General features: G+C 38.7%; 1 protein-coding gene and 1 long non-coding RNA gene across 2 annotated transcripts in view; one reads left to right on the top strand and one right to left on the bottom strand.

Moving 5' to 3' along the window:
* The window catches only part of LOC106010343 (uncharacterized), a 196,337-nt gene extending 190,360 nt beyond the window's left edge, over positions 1-5,977 (top strand). The window contains exons 12-13 of the long non-coding RNA XR_015446482.1: positions 1,877-2,040; positions 4,922-5,977. This is a non-coding gene — a long non-coding RNA (uncharacterized LOC106010343). The remainder of the gene's footprint in view (positions 1-1,876; positions 2,041-4,921) is intronic.
* The window catches only part of Iqch (IQ motif containing H), a 185,722-nt gene extending 170,937 nt beyond the window's left edge, over positions 1-14,785 (bottom strand). Inside the window, exons 1-2 of the mRNA XM_087198955.1 lie at positions 14,711-14,785; positions 5,971-6,076 (exon numbers count right to left, since the gene is read on the bottom strand). The gene's annotated coding sequence lies outside the window, so the exon portion shown is untranslated. The remainder of the gene's footprint in view (positions 1-5,970; positions 6,077-14,710) is intronic.
* Positions 14,786-15,389: the final 604 nt, after the last annotated feature.

Genomic DNA, 15,389 nt, shown 5'->3' with positions numbered 1-15,389 from the left:
TAGATTGAACAGGAGTGATGATAGTGGACATCCTTGTCTTGCTCCTGATTTTAGTGTGAAGGATTTCAGTTTTTGACCACTTAGAATGATATTGGCTGTTGGTTTTTCATATATGACTTGTATCAGATTGAGGTAGAGGCCATCTATTCCAATTTTCTGTAAGGTTTTTATCATGAATGTGTGTTGGATTTTGTCGAATGCTTTTTCTGCATCTATTGAGATGATCATATGGTTTTTGTCCTTGGCTCTATTAATATGGTGTATTACATTGATTGATTTGCATATGTTGAACCATCCCTGCATCCCTGGGATGAATCCCACTTGGTCAGGGTGTATAGTCTTCTTGATGATCTTCTGCATTCTATTTGCCAGTATCTTATTAAGGATTTTTATATCTATGTTCATTATTGAGATTGGCCTATAGTTCTCTTTTTCGGTTGGGTCTTTCTCTGCTTTGGGGATCAAGGTGATGCTTGCTTCCAGGAATGAATTTGGGAGTATTGCCTCCCTTTCAATTTCATTGAAGAGTTTAAACAGTAGTGGCAATAGTTCCTTGGTAAACGTCTTGTAGAATTCAACAATGAAGCCATCAGGGCCCGGGCTTTTCTTAGTTGGTAAGTTTTTAATTATGTTTTCAATTTCATTGATTGATATTGGGTTGTTTAGAATTTTTAGGTCTTCTTCGTTCAATTTTGGTAATTTATATGTATCTAGAAATCTGTCCATTTCTTCTGTGTTTTCCATCTTATTGGTGAATAGGTTCTCGAAGTAGGTATTGATGATCCTCTGGATTTCTGCTGGGTCCATTGTAATTTCACCCTTTTCATTCCTAATTGGATGGATTTGTCGCCTCCAAATTATTTACAAATGAAGAGAGGCAAAAAGATTCCACTTCACAAATCAGGGTTATAAAAAAAAGTTCACATGTGGATGTTACAGATAATGTCAAATGGCCAAAAGTGAACTGGAAGAATCTTTAGACTGTGAATAAAATGGCTTAGACACCAACTTTGTGATATGAGAGAATATGTAATATATATATATTAGTGTTGGCTTAAAATTGCATTTAATGCATTTTTAACCTGAAAACCTCTTAATAATTGGTTTGACTCTTCAGATTTGTGGTATCTTACAATCCAAGAAAAATGAAATTTCAACTTCAACACGTGATCATTTTCATTTGGTGCTCTCTTTGAAGGATTCTGTGGTCCTAGATGTCAATGGGACCAAATTCAGGGATCATTCTCAGCTATTTCTTCTGCTCTCCATACTATAGGTGGGCATATCCATCTGCCTATTGAGCATCTTCTCTTGGAGGATCCACAAAATCCCAGATTCAACACTGAAACGAAATCAGTCTTATTCTCCTGGCCCTTCTCCTGTGTTCCTCATCTCAATGAATGGTATCACAGCCCCCAGTCCCCAAGCCGGACCACTGAGTTATCATTGACTCCCTTGCTCTCTTTTAACCCCAACTCAATCTCCAAGTCTTCTCAACTCTACCTGTAATCATAAGAAGACTGCTTTTCTTTCTCAGATGATCCACAAAATCTTCCATATATTTGTCTGTCTCCCTCAAAATATTCTCAAGGACAAGTCCTCTTGTGCCTAGCACTCTAGTGCTTAATGCCACCCTAGGCAATTGATTTGCTGATCAACTGAATGACTTAATAAATGAATGAATGTTTTGGGCATCTGAGGGAAGTTGGTTTACCCCACTGTCTTGAAGTCATTATTAATAGCATTCCCTTTTCTTCTTAAGAGTGCCATAGTTTGGACAGTAAATTATATGGTCACACTGTTCATGATGTGTTTTAGAAATGGTTCTAAAAAATAACATACCCTGTGCTGATATCTCCCATTTGTCATTGAGAAGCAGGAGATCAGAAAGAAGGAAGAGCATGAGGTTTGGGTATCTATTCAGGCTCCCTCCCCATGCGATCTCCCAGGCGGATGCCCCACTACATGCTGTCCACCATGAAGATCAGTCACCATCAGGGCCAGTACTCTCTCCGCAGCACTTCCATACCGCCATAACAGGTAACCATAACCATGTGCCTTAGTTTAGGTTTCCCTGTATAGCTGGGACTGGGGCATTCACCACCACACCCAGGTCTGGGGGAGAATTCTTACCCACAGATAACAAAGCATGAAACAGCAAAGATATTTCCACTTGACTTGGACTTGTCACATTCAACCCTGGAACCTACAGAGTCACATTTTCCCTTTTTCCTTTTTAGGGAAATTCAATAGTAACAAAATGAGAAATATGACACCATATTTATATTTTATCCCAAAGTTATATTTTATCTCAGTTTCTTGATTTTGAAATACATATATTTTATACAATAATTATATGAACATAGCTTCACATATAGTATCTATAAACAAAAGATGGTTTTTATTTTTAGCAATACAAAATATAATGTTTCAGTAAAAACAAAAAATTCACAACCAACCCAAATCCTATAGACAGTATCTGCATATGAGCTTGTTGCATATGTTTTATTACAAACAAAAGAAATGTATGCTGATGTTAACATTGGCCACCTTATGAGATTGGGCAGGTTGGTAGAGGATGATGTGGAAACAATTAGCCTTCTCATGTTTTATGCATCACTGATAAACTAGAAGGAAAAGTCAAATAGTGAGTATTTTGATAATCAGAAATGGAGACTATGTAGCTTTACACACAGTTATCCACAAATCCCCAAAATAAGCTTTTATATGTCAATTTTGCTTTATATTCCAATTTTACTTTTTTTCAAGGGCAGTCTTCAGAAAGTTAAAGATTCATGTAAACTAAGACAAAGCTAACTGTTTCCCCTTCATCCTCTACCAACCTACACAATCCCATAAGGTAACCAATGATAACATTAGCTTGTCATCTTCCATACATTTCCCTTTTTTAATATAATAAAACATATAATACAAGCACATATGCATGTGAACATTCTCTTTTTTAATTATACAGTTTTCTGAGTGTGCTTTCTCAAATTTAAATGAAGCTTAATAAACAATTCTTAATTACAATTGAGCAACTCCTAATTGTTTGTCATTTAAGTTTTTTGGTGTGAATTGGAATTCCAAGTGCAGCTACCCACTTTTGAGGAAAGAGAATTTAAAGAAGCTACTGGGGTTTACCTAGTTTAAAAAGTTGAAAGTGACCAATTAAAGGTAGTAATATCCCAGTTGGATTTCACAGCTACTTAATAATACAAGCTTTTATGTTGGTGTAGTAGGCATGTGTAACAGCTGGCAAAACAGCACTGTTTGTCATTGACTTTACAATAAAAATTAGAGCTATCTTTTGTGTCAGCGGATATGCATTTTTAAGTAGATGTTATCAATATTAGGGATAAAAATAACAATAGGAATCCAGGCCCTAGAGTGAAGTCCGGGTGGGAAATGGCCCATGCCCCTTCCTAAATGGACCTCACCCATGTTCACAGTACTTAATAGAGCACAGGTCACCTCAGCAGCATGTGTATTTCCTTAGCTTTATAGTCATTTGCCAGGATTCAAAACTCTTTGGAGAAAATAAATTTCTGGCCAAAGTTTACTGGGGGGAGGTAATAGTAACTATATATTCTACAATGGTTCTAATTTCAGGTATTTTGTTTCACTAGTCCTATACATCAGAGGCCTCCAGTTCTTGGTTTTGCAGACCAAGTGTGACTCTCCTGAAATTCTTGGTTAAAAAAAAAAAATTGAAACAGCTACTTAATAGCAAGGAAAACGAGAAGTTTAAGCTCTCCTTGTCGGAGAATTCTGTTATATTTGCATCAGAGCCCTTGTTCTTTTTTTTTTTGGTACTGGGGATCGAACTCAGGTCCTTGCACTTGAGCAGCAAGTGGCGAAACCACTGAGCTAAATCCCCAGCCCTAGAGCCCTTGTTCTTAGCTAGTATTTTCTTGTTGGAGGCTGGTCCTCCCACTCCCTCCACTAGGCTGTGAGCTCTGTGAGGCCCGAGAGCCCAGCTGCCCTGTCCATTCTCAGTGCACCTCTGACAACCCCTGGTACGCAGTAAGCTCCCCATAAATAGTGGCTGAACCCAAGGTAACGAGAGCAATGGCAGGTAGAAGCAGGCTGCTTGTGAGTCCGTAGGAACTGGGCTGACCTTTTGTATGGGGATGAGCACACCTTTACAGGACACTGAGGTGCTTTCATTTAGTCATTTAACAAATATTTATTGTGGGTCCCTAGCTTAGTATAGCAATGAATGCGCTGACATAGATCCTACTCTCGTTAAGCTTATAATATCACAGGATGACAGACTTTTTTTTTTTCAATCACAACATACTAATTACAAACTGTGGCAAGTGTGATGAAGGAAAAATACAGGGTAGTACAAGCAATTATAAAAAAATTGATGGCTGTACAACTCTGTGAACATATGAAAATGGAACACTTTAAAAGATGAATTTTAGGGTATGGATATTATATCTCAAGATGGCTATTATTGAAAAAGAGACTATGATGTTGGATTAAGAACACAGCTTTGGGTCCCAGCATTTCTGGGTTCATAATCCTGGCTTGGATATTTACAACTTATTTAACATCTTAACAACTTATTTAACATGTCTTCACCAATAAAAATAATAACACCTCCTTTTAGGATTGTTCTGAAGGTTAAACAAGATGATACTTTCAAAGCAATGGCAATGGTACCTAGTTTCAAAAGAGGTGAGCTATTATTACCTTGGGGAATCCAGGAGTTTGTGGACTGAATGTGTCCCTCCAAAAGTCATGTTGAAACCTTAAACCCTAATGTGATAGATTTAGGAGGCGAGGCCTTTACAGGGTAATTAGGTTATGAGGGTGTAATTCTAATGCATGAAATTATTGTCCTTATGAAAGGGCAAAAGATTCTCTCTCTCTTCCTCTCCCTCTTCCTTTGTCCTTATCCCCTCTCTCTCAGATAGCAAAATAAGGCTTCCTTCAAACAAGGAAGAGCACCCCACCAGATACCAGATCTGCCAGCACCTTGATTATAGACTCATAGCCTCCAGCACTGTGAGAAACTGTGATGCCCCATCTGTGGTATTCTGTAAAAGCAGCCTCAACTAAGACTGACTAAGAAGGGGGAACAAGAGTCAAGATGAGAGAACACAGAATGGAGGCAAAATCAGAAACTTCTTGAGCTCTATTTCTTGCCATTTGGGAACCCGTGAGACTCTGTTTAAAAATTTCAAGGCATTATGTTTTGATTAATTTTGCTGTTGGAACAAAACTGTTATGAACATATCTAAATCAATAGTAACATGAAATTGTAGAAACTTATTTATATATGTGTATCGTGTTTTCTACTGTAGAACACAATAGAAATATCCTGTCTTTACTCTTTACACATTTTTATGGTTTAGATCTAAAATATCCCCCCAAAATCTCACATATTTGGAAGGTGACCTGATCATGGGGTCATTATATTCATCAGTGGATTAGTCCATTGATGTGGTCAGAGCTAAATGTACTGTTTGGAGGTGGTTCCTAGCTGAAAGAGGTGGTTCACTGAGGGCATAACCTGAAAGGATATATTCATGTCCCTGGCTCTCCTTTCTCTCTACTTTCTGGCTGCCATTATGTTAGCATCCAGCTGACCCTTCCACCATGCTGTTTATGCCTTGGAGCTGGCTGACCATGGACTGAACCCACTGAAACTGTGCGACAAACAAACCTCTCCTCCTCTAAGTTGCAGGTGACGGATATTTTGTCCCAGAGACAGGAAAGCTAACTAGTACAGTTTTATATAAATATGATCTATTTGCAATAAATTTTACCTTTTAAAAATACAAGTCAGTAGTGTTTAACATATTCACAAAGTTGTACAACCACCACCACTATATAATTCTAGAACATTTTTATCATCCCAAAAAGAAACTTCCTACCCAGTAGAAGGTATTCCTGGTTTCCCTTCCTCCAAGGCCCCAGGAATCACTACTTTGTCAACACAGATTTCTCAGTCCCTACCTTTACTCTTAGAATTAACCCACGCTGTTTTGGGAGTCGCCAAAGTTTACCCTCAGATTCCAGGGGAAAAACAAATGACTTCCAGTCAATTACAGTTGGAAACAACCTAAGTAAAAAGATATAGAATTTAAAATCAAATTTTCTGTCTTTAAAGTTTTTTAAAAACAATTCTTCTTAGTTAATATTAAATTTTATAGGAAACATACTATTGGTGATTACAATAAATTAAACTAATTTTTAGGATTTTTACCATTGTAAAACTGCAGTTGTTTTATTAAGCATAAGAACTTCTAAGTCTGATAAAGACCATTATAGCATGAATAAAAAGCACTATCGGGCTGGGGATTTAGCCCAGTGGTTTTGCCGCCTGCTGCGCAAGCGCAAGGACCCAAGTTCGATCCCCAGTACCAAAAAAAAAAAAAAGCACTATCAATGGTTGAGTTTATGTAACCAACAACTGACAGAATTATTACACTATAAAGCATTTCTTGGTAGAGAAGAATATATAATGTTGTATTTTGTTAAATAAAATCAAATTATAAGATAGCCGATGTTAAAAATATTCAAAATGGTGATCTCTAAGCATTTAATACTTACATTAGTTAAATCTCTGCTATTTTATATAATTGCAAAGATTTACATTTCAAAGTTGGTTAAAGGTTTTCATTATTAAGCAGTAGATAGATTCATGGGAAAGCAATGTAAAAACAAAATAAAACTGTAAGAATGGATAGATGCATGTCAGATTATACCTTAGAAATTTAAATTTAAAAGCAAGTTCAATTACTTTAATGTGGTCAGCTTAATTAAGATGAATAAAATTCAACCACCAATATAACTCAGTCCCTTGATTCTACTGTGATGCCCTCTTCTGTAAAATCATCATTAAAAAGCAATTTATGGTGCAAGGTCCCAAGTTCAATCCCCGGTACCAAAAGAAAAAGCAATTTATGGACTTCTGATTTTACCCAACATGTAAAGAGCTTGAATGTGTTACTCTCATCCTTATAACAAGAAAAAGGCAAAATAAACCAAAAATGACAAATCCTGTATCAGTGAGAGAATCAAGATCACAGAGCAAAATGCTGCCCTGAAAATTGGAGAGAGGAAGATTTGAAGAATCACAATTACAGCGAGCAGAAGCTGCTGCCGCGACAGTACTGGCTCGTTGGCACACTGCTGCAGGCTTAGTGAAGGCTGGCTTGGGAGTTAAAATTCTGAGCGGATGAGTCCTGGGTGGTCCCATGGAAGTGCCACCTTGTTCTCACTGTGAAGATCAGAGAAAAATCCTCTCTCCTGCTTCCAGTAGGGGAAGGAGAAATAACTAGCTTGAAATTTACCCAAAGAGTTCTGTTCTTTGTTGTGTTCTCTGTAATGAAGGCCGGTTTTCAAGGAAAAGTATTTTACCAAAGCCTAATCTGACTCGGGGAAGGGCGATCAGCCAACTCCAGCCCCAACTGGCCTTCCTGTCTCACCTATGATGAAGGCAGCTGGAGGAGCTGAGAAAAACTTAGGAAGGTAACAGCCCAGGGACATAGATGCACCAAAAGCCTGAGACCTAACCCTAGGAATGTAGAATGCATCCCCTTCACACACACTTACACTCACCTTATCACCGCACCCTCAGAGCCCTGGTAATACAGGATCGCAGATGAAAAAACAGCATGGTTCAGGCTTTATTTTTCTAAAGCATTTCTAGGGAAATGGAAAGACAAGAGGCGACAGGAACAAAGACACTAGAGGAAATTGAAGCCTCAAACATCTAGAGTAGTAGCCACAGTAAACGCCGCTACCTCCTAGCCAGATAAACATAAACCCTCACAATAAAGGTCTACTTTGCTAGCTTCCAACAAAAAGAAAATTACAAGACATGCTAAAAGACAAGAAAAAAAGAGTCTGAAGAGACAAAGCAAGGATCAGAACCAGATTTGGCTATGACAGAACTTTCAAAAACATCAGAGCAGGAATTTAAAATAACTATTAATATGTTAAGGAATCTAAGGGAAAAAAATTGATGACTGCAAGGATGGATGGGTAATATAAGCACATATTCTTACAATCTAAGAAAGAATCAAAAAGAAATGCTAGAAACCAAAAACACTGTAAGAAATGAAGAATGCCTTTGCGACATGGGCAATAAAAGAATCAGTGTGCTTGAAGAAATATCAGAATAAAACCCCCAAATTGTAATGTAAAGAGGAATAAAGAAGGAATGAAATAAAACAGAATATTCAAGAACTGCAGGATAATTACAAATGATGTAACATACACATGATGAGAATACCAGAAAAAGAAGAAAGGGACAGAGGAGCAGAAAAAATATTCAAATAATAATGGCTGAGAATTTTCCAAAATTAATGACAGATACCAAATCACAGGCCTAGGGATCTTAGCGAACACCAGCCAGGATAAATAGCAAAAAATTATACCTACTGTAGGCATATCATATTCAAACCATGGAAAAGCCAATCCTGTAAGAACCTGGGGACACAAGGATAAGAAACAGAGCTATTAAGGACAATAAAAAAACAAACCATGCAAGAAAGAAGGATCAAAATCTTGAAAATGTGTGAAGAGAAAAACTAGCCAACATGGAATTCTATAGCCAGCAAAGTTATTCTCCAAATGTGAAGAGGGAATAATAGCATCCTCAAACAAACAAGAGCTAAGTGAATTTGTTGTCAGAGACTTGTCTTTCGAGAAATATTTAAGTTCTTTGCAGAGCAGGAAAATGATAGAGGTCAGTTATGGGTCAGGTGAAGCAAAAGGAAAAGTCAATGGACTCTCCACCCTGTTTTTATGTCCCAAAGCCTAGGTTACCAGTCTGCCTTCTCCCCACCTTCAGACTCCTCTTAAGTTTGTTTGTTTGCCATACTGTGATCGAATGCAGGATACTCTCTCACTGAGCTACATTCCTAGCCTCTTTATTTTTTTCTTTTGAGAGAGGGTCTTGTTATGTTGCCCAGGTATGACTCAAACTTGCAATCCTCCTGCCTCAGCCTCCCTAAGTGCTGGGATTGTAGGCATGTGCCTTCATTCCCTGTTTTATCTTTGTTTTCCATATAATGTACAAGGTTTTTAGTTGGTTTTAGCCAAAAGCCCAGGAGAAGCTGTGCTATACCTTCTAATATCTACATCATTTTTCCAGAGGTGAAAGCCTCCTGGTATAGTACTTCAGCCCTTTTACCTCCATGGATTATATTCAGAAGTTGAGAATTGAATTGAGATACAATTGAGTATCTCACTTTTCCCCCCTCAACCTATAAGTGATTACATTCCAATGACATCAAAATTTCTTCATACCTGTTCAATAGCTTATTATACACATATAAATAAGTTATAATGGGTTTAATCATTTTACTGTTGCCATTTAAGGTATTTGCAAATTTACTACTATTATTAGATATATTGCTAAAGTGAACATACTTCCAGAGATTCACATATCCTTCCCTTTATTTCCTAGAATAATTCCCAGAGCTACTATTGCTAAATTTAAAAATAATTTTTAAAATCTTCTCATATTGAAAAATTGCCTTTAGGAACTTTGTGCTACAGTATTTCACCATTAGAATAAAAGTATGCTGTCCCTGCTGTTCCTCATCAGAACTAAATAGCATGGCAGCTTAGACGACCTGCTTTGCTCATTTGTAAAGAAAAAAGAGAAATATGTTGTTTAATTCAAATTTCTCTGGTTTACCAGTGACAGTAAACATTTTTTCTCTTTTGTGTGTATTATCAGCTACTAGTAACAGTAAACATCTTTCACCTATGTATTTTACTAATTTTGTTTGCATTTTTCTTTCTATGAGTAGTCTGATGCCCTTTTGCCTATATCAAGCTTTTGCTCTGCAAGAGTTCTTTTTATTTAAGAATGAAGTATTGGGCCAGGAATTTAGCTCAGTGACACTGCGCCTGGCTCACAAGTGCAAGGTCCTGAGCTTGATCCCTGGTACCAAAAAAAAAAAAAAAAAAAAAAAAAAGCAGTATTACCAGTTTTTGTGACAAATCTGTTGCAAGCGGGTTTTCTCTAGCTTGTTACTTTTTAACTGTATGATGCTGCCTTAAAAATTAGTTTTTGATTTTAAAAAGTTCAAGCCCATGGAAAAATAGCGAGAATCCAGTTGCCTCTCATGTAACATAGCAAGGGTTAACATCCTGTTACCCTTGTCTTTCTCTCCCACCAAGCGCGCGCGCGCGCATGTGTGTGTGTGTGTGTGTGTGTGTGTGTGTGTGTCGGGGGCCTAGGATGAAGTCAGATTTTACATTGCTGACATGCAATGTCAACAATGCATACCCCATAGGACAATCCAGAGTAGACTGGACCTGAAGTGTTTCAATAATTAAATGACTATGTACCTTCTAATCTACTCCCACCATTTAACCGAAACCTCTCTTCCTCGCGCTGTTTCTCACCATTATTTATTTGCTCTGTTATGCCCCTACCCTGTAGTACAGCACAACGGTACAAAATGAAGATTTCTGTGCAGCTCTGATAGTGCTGGTACAGATGGTAGTTACCCTCCTAGTGTCAATAAGCAGAGCATGCTCATTAAGAACAGTGTGAGCAGATATCATGAGCAATAAAATCTGTGAAAGCCAGCAATGATAACAGGAAGGGCCACATTCTGACAAAGAAGAATCATTGCCAAAGTGGGAATAACAGTGAAACCTATTTTGAAAACAATACAAAAGCACTTTGAGCTGCTTGGAGAAAATATGCTACTTTGGGTAATATCTTTTGCATTGTTTTCGGAATGACTGCTAGGAAGATCTTGCATTTGCCTGGCAACCATCATTGTCACTTTATGTACCTACTGGTTTTTCTCTCTACCCAGCAAACTACCAGATTGAGCAATACTTGCCAGAAAGGAAAACCATCTTTTGTAAAAAGTAAGCTTCCTGGTTTTCAGGCAGCCACAGAGTGGGAGGAGAGTACCAGACTGCAGACGTTTGATCTGGACTTGAGTCTGAGTCTTGCCATTGACCACCTCTGTGACCTGGGACTGATTTATGAAAGCCTTAGTTTCCTCACTGGGTATGTATCAATCTCATAGGTTTTCAAAAAGTCCTTTGCCAATGGGTGTTACCAAAATATTGACAACAGTGCTCCTGCTACTGCTGCTGACAATTATTATACGTAGTTGTAAATCACCTTGTAGGTGTACCTGGGTATAGTCGTCACTTGGAATGAAAGTCTCCTGATGTCCTTGGCATCCACAGGTAGAGTGAAGCCTCATATGTCTGAGCAATGTTGATTCTCAGTTACTCAGAATGTGCTCTGCTGCCAGAGGAGCAACAGAGACCTCCAGTCCTTATTATAATGCCTCCCCTTTCAGAAGGAGTTGCTACCCTAAGACATTTGGCCTCATGGTTTGAGCCGACATTGGCAGTTCCTACTAGCCTGACTGCCAAGTTCCAGTCCCAGTTCAGTCCCAATGCAAAAAGCTTACTCTAAGGGCCAGGGATTTAGCTCAGTGGCTCTGTGCCTGCCTTGTAAGCGTAAAGTCCTGAGTTCGATCCCCAGCACTGAAAAAAAAAAAACTTACTCTAACTTGACATAGAAATAGGGTGGCAGAATATGCCTGGTCTATACAGAAGCAGACCCTTTATGTGGCCAAAAGAATTCTGATTACAGTCATGTAACACCTCAGGAATTCTAGCACTTACCCTTTAATCAGTACAGGTTAGCACAGTCTTTCTCACTAAATTGCTCAATTCAAGAGGATACTTTTGAAATTTGAGTTTGATTTACCATGATTTCTTTAAGAATTTAAAAATACTGAACATAATTTGCAAGCATCAATATACTATCTTTCATTAGCATGACAGGACATATGCTGAATTTAGAATCGGAAGATTGAACTTCATTCAAGTTCCTGTAGATTTTTAGGGCCATGTGATCTTGGGCAATTTATTCAATCTTAGGTGGTTGTTGTTTTTACTTATTTATTTTTCTTTTTGTGGTATCAGGGATGGAACACAGGGCCTTCACTCTCTGCTACATCCCTATTCCTTTTTACTTTTCATTTCAAGACAGGGTCTTGCTAAATCACGAAGTTCCCCAAGGCTGGGTTTAAACTTGGGATCCTCCTGCCTCAGCCTTCCAGAGTGCTGGGATTACAGGTGTGCATCATACGGAGATCTTCAGGTCCATTCAGGACAAAGTGTTAGGGAGTTTCCAGATCTTCTAATTCAGTAATGGTGAACCTTTTAGAGCTTTCAATGACAACAAATAGCCCACTGCAGCACGCATGCCATAAGTCTGCCACCGCTATTCTAACTGGTCTAATCCAGGATGCTAACATAGGAACAGGCAGAAGGGAGGACAATGGGTTTTTAGACTCATCATATACCCAGGAGTTGGCGGAGAGCTGGGTTACCAGATATTATAAAGACAAAGAACTAACAAAGACACACAGTATTCCTCTATCATGATGTCCACAGCATTTGGACATTCATCAGCTTCTCCAGCTTCCTAGCTGAAGACTGGCATGATGGAATGACCTTTCTGCTGTTGTCAAGTAGGAAAGCACAGCTTAAATACTCATAATCTCTCCAAGACAGGAAAGTACCGTTCAATTTCGGAAAAGAACATTGAGATGTGAGAGAATAACTCTAAGATTTTAATCAAGTCCTTTAACCTCTATGGCTTCATTTTACACATTTATAAAATGAGGATAACACCTATTAGGGCTATGAAATAGTTGCTTAAAGGGTCAAATAAGATAATATAGATATATATGCTTTCTGTACTATCCATGGACAAGATAAAGTATTATTATCAAGATCAAACATCTACCCAGGTCCTGCTATGTGCCAGTCATTACAGAAAACCAGAACAACTAAGACCTATAAGCTTTGCCCACTGTCCTTCAGAGCAATGAAAAAGTAACTGCCAATAGAAGATAGTCAAGGATCCATACCAAATAAGTTGTGGAACCAACCCTTCCTTGGTCTCCCTATTTCTTCCTTGGCCCCCTTGTTGTTAATGCTATGAAAATTAAAAAATAGTTTGATGAGGTGAGGGGAAGCTTGACAGAAAAGCTGGGGGGGTCACGGAGATAAACATGAGAGTACAGTGGGAAGTGTGGCCTCCTGGATGGTCCCCAGTGATCCCACCCCTTGTATTCATTCCCTTGTGTAACCCTTTCCCCTTTCCCCTTCTAAGCAACAGAAGAGAGTAGAAGCAATAGGATAGGTTACAGGACTATGGTCTCCATAGTCATGAGCTGCCATGCCTCAGGAACGCTGAGACAGCCTAAGAAAGACCCACACGTTGAGGACCAAGTCCTGCCAGAAACCATGTGAGTGAGCTTGGAAGCAGATCTCTTCCCATCCCTCAGCCCCTGCCCCCCCAGCCCCCTGTCAACTCTTCAGAGCAGCCTCCCCCAGCCAGCACTTAAGAGTGTATAGCCTTGTGAGAGTCCTTGAGCCAAAGGGACTTGGCTAAGTGTGCTCAGATTCCTGAGGACAGAAACTGTGGGCCAGCAAGCGTTTGTTATTCTACGCCTCTATGTTTTGGGTGGTTTGATACAAGGCAATTGATAAGTAGTATAAGGGCCATCAAGGCAATAGGAATGAAACTGTGATGAATGCAGAGCAGCCTGAGACGGCAGATGTTTATGACTGCACGGGGGCCCCAGGAGAAGTAGGGAGACCAGAGAAGGGCTACCTCTGCCTGTGTGCCTGTGGCACTACCTTCACTGAGAGAAGGGAGACAGGTATGATGTATATCCAAAGTTCTGCTCCCTACTACTAAGTGCTGGGACTGGGTTATCTCTATAGCTTTCCCCAACTAGTTTTGGAACTTGACCTTGCTGCCCCATATCATTCACTTACGCTGGGTACATATATAAAACACAAATAAGAGCCACAGGGTTTATAAGCTTAGAACAAAAGCTTAATCTACCTTCACTCATTGGGAGTCCTGTACCTAAGAATCTCCAGGTTGAGGGCAAGATCACTTCTTTTATTTTTCTTATTTATTAAATTATTTATTGTTACCAGAGATCAAACTCAGGACCTTGCACTTGCCAGGCAGGCATGGCACCACTAAGCTAAATCCCCAGTCCAAGATCACTTCTTTTAAACTCAATTCTAATGTTAATAAATCATCTCTTACGACATGATTACATAATAAATATTTCTAGCACCTTCTATTACTTGTGTTTACCAGGCATCTTCTTTACAATAAAGCACATATAACATTCTACAAATGATCTAAATGCACAAAAACTAATTTGCCTTAAAATGTTTCCTTGAAGAGTTGAATTTTAACTCTTTAACAATGGACCCTTGACTTATGAACTCCATTGGTTCCCTAGAGCTGGTTGTAACTCAAGTTGGTTGTTAGTACAGCTGAGATCTGGATGTTTACCTGGGTACACACTATAACCAGAGACAGATGAATCTTCCATTAACCTAATTAACCCAAGTTGTTTGTATGTCAAGCAGGTCATAACTTGAAGGTCCACTGTGCCTTTCACTAAAAAGTAACTAAAACTAAAACTAAAAAGTAAAACTGAAACCTGGACCCTGAGATAATTGTCATGGTATCAAGCATTAAAACTCAATAGAAGTAACCGACAATTAAAGTGCATTAATTTTTATGCATTACTTTACTGAAATTAGTAGAATGGATGTAAACAATGCCAGGAAAATTTTGCCTGTATAACTACCTATCTAAGAGAGAAGTTATTATTTTCATTTACTTGGGCTCTAAAATGGCTATTTTACTCACCATTTTGAAGCTACAGGAGAATGTAAGTTCTCATCAACAGAAGTCATTAACACATGATGGTTTACAACATCTAAATACTTCTGAAGGTGAATCTGTTACAGAAAAGTCAAAGCTTAGGCCATTACAGTGGACTAAAGATACTCAGTTAATTCATTTCATTAGGTTAACACTTTGAATCGTGTAATGAAGCCAAAAAGCACAACATGCTATGTGTTATTACATGCCTAAGGTGTCTTTAGGCATTATAAGGCCAAATGACTTCAACTCTCCCAAAAAGCACAATAAACAACTGCGACTAGAGCTTGAGTGACCTGTAGCATTCTTTGCAAATGAAACTGTGCACAATAGTCAGCAAATTGCTTAGCCAGGTAAATCCACAAGGAATAATGTCTTTCTCTTACAGGGCTTGGAGCCAGCAACTGAGATAAGCATTTGGCCTTAGGTAACAAATTATTCAAAATGGCCAACCCAGAAGACTCCAGCTGGGTCCAGCCCTCTCACCAACAAGTAATATAGGACAATGAATGACATGCCAGTCTGAGGAAGCTACAGGAAACACCACAATTTTCACAGCCTTGGGAGCTAGCAATGAAACTGGTTACACAGGAGCGTGAAGGTCTGAGGCACTGAAAATCACAGCTCTAGATGGACCTTACTTGGAAGATGGTACCCTATTAGC

Source organism: Heterocephalus glaber, unplaced genomic scaffold (assembly GCF_053883595.1).
Source record: "Heterocephalus glaber isolate CG9 unplaced genomic scaffold, H.glaber_assembly_v1.0 deba00001689, whole genome shotgun sequence".
NCBI lineage: Eukaryota > Metazoa > Chordata > Mammalia > Rodentia > Bathyergidae > Heterocephalus > Heterocephalus glaber.
The sequence above is the reverse complement of the archived record's forward strand: the minus strand, read 5'-3'. Positions and strand labels throughout refer to the sequence as shown.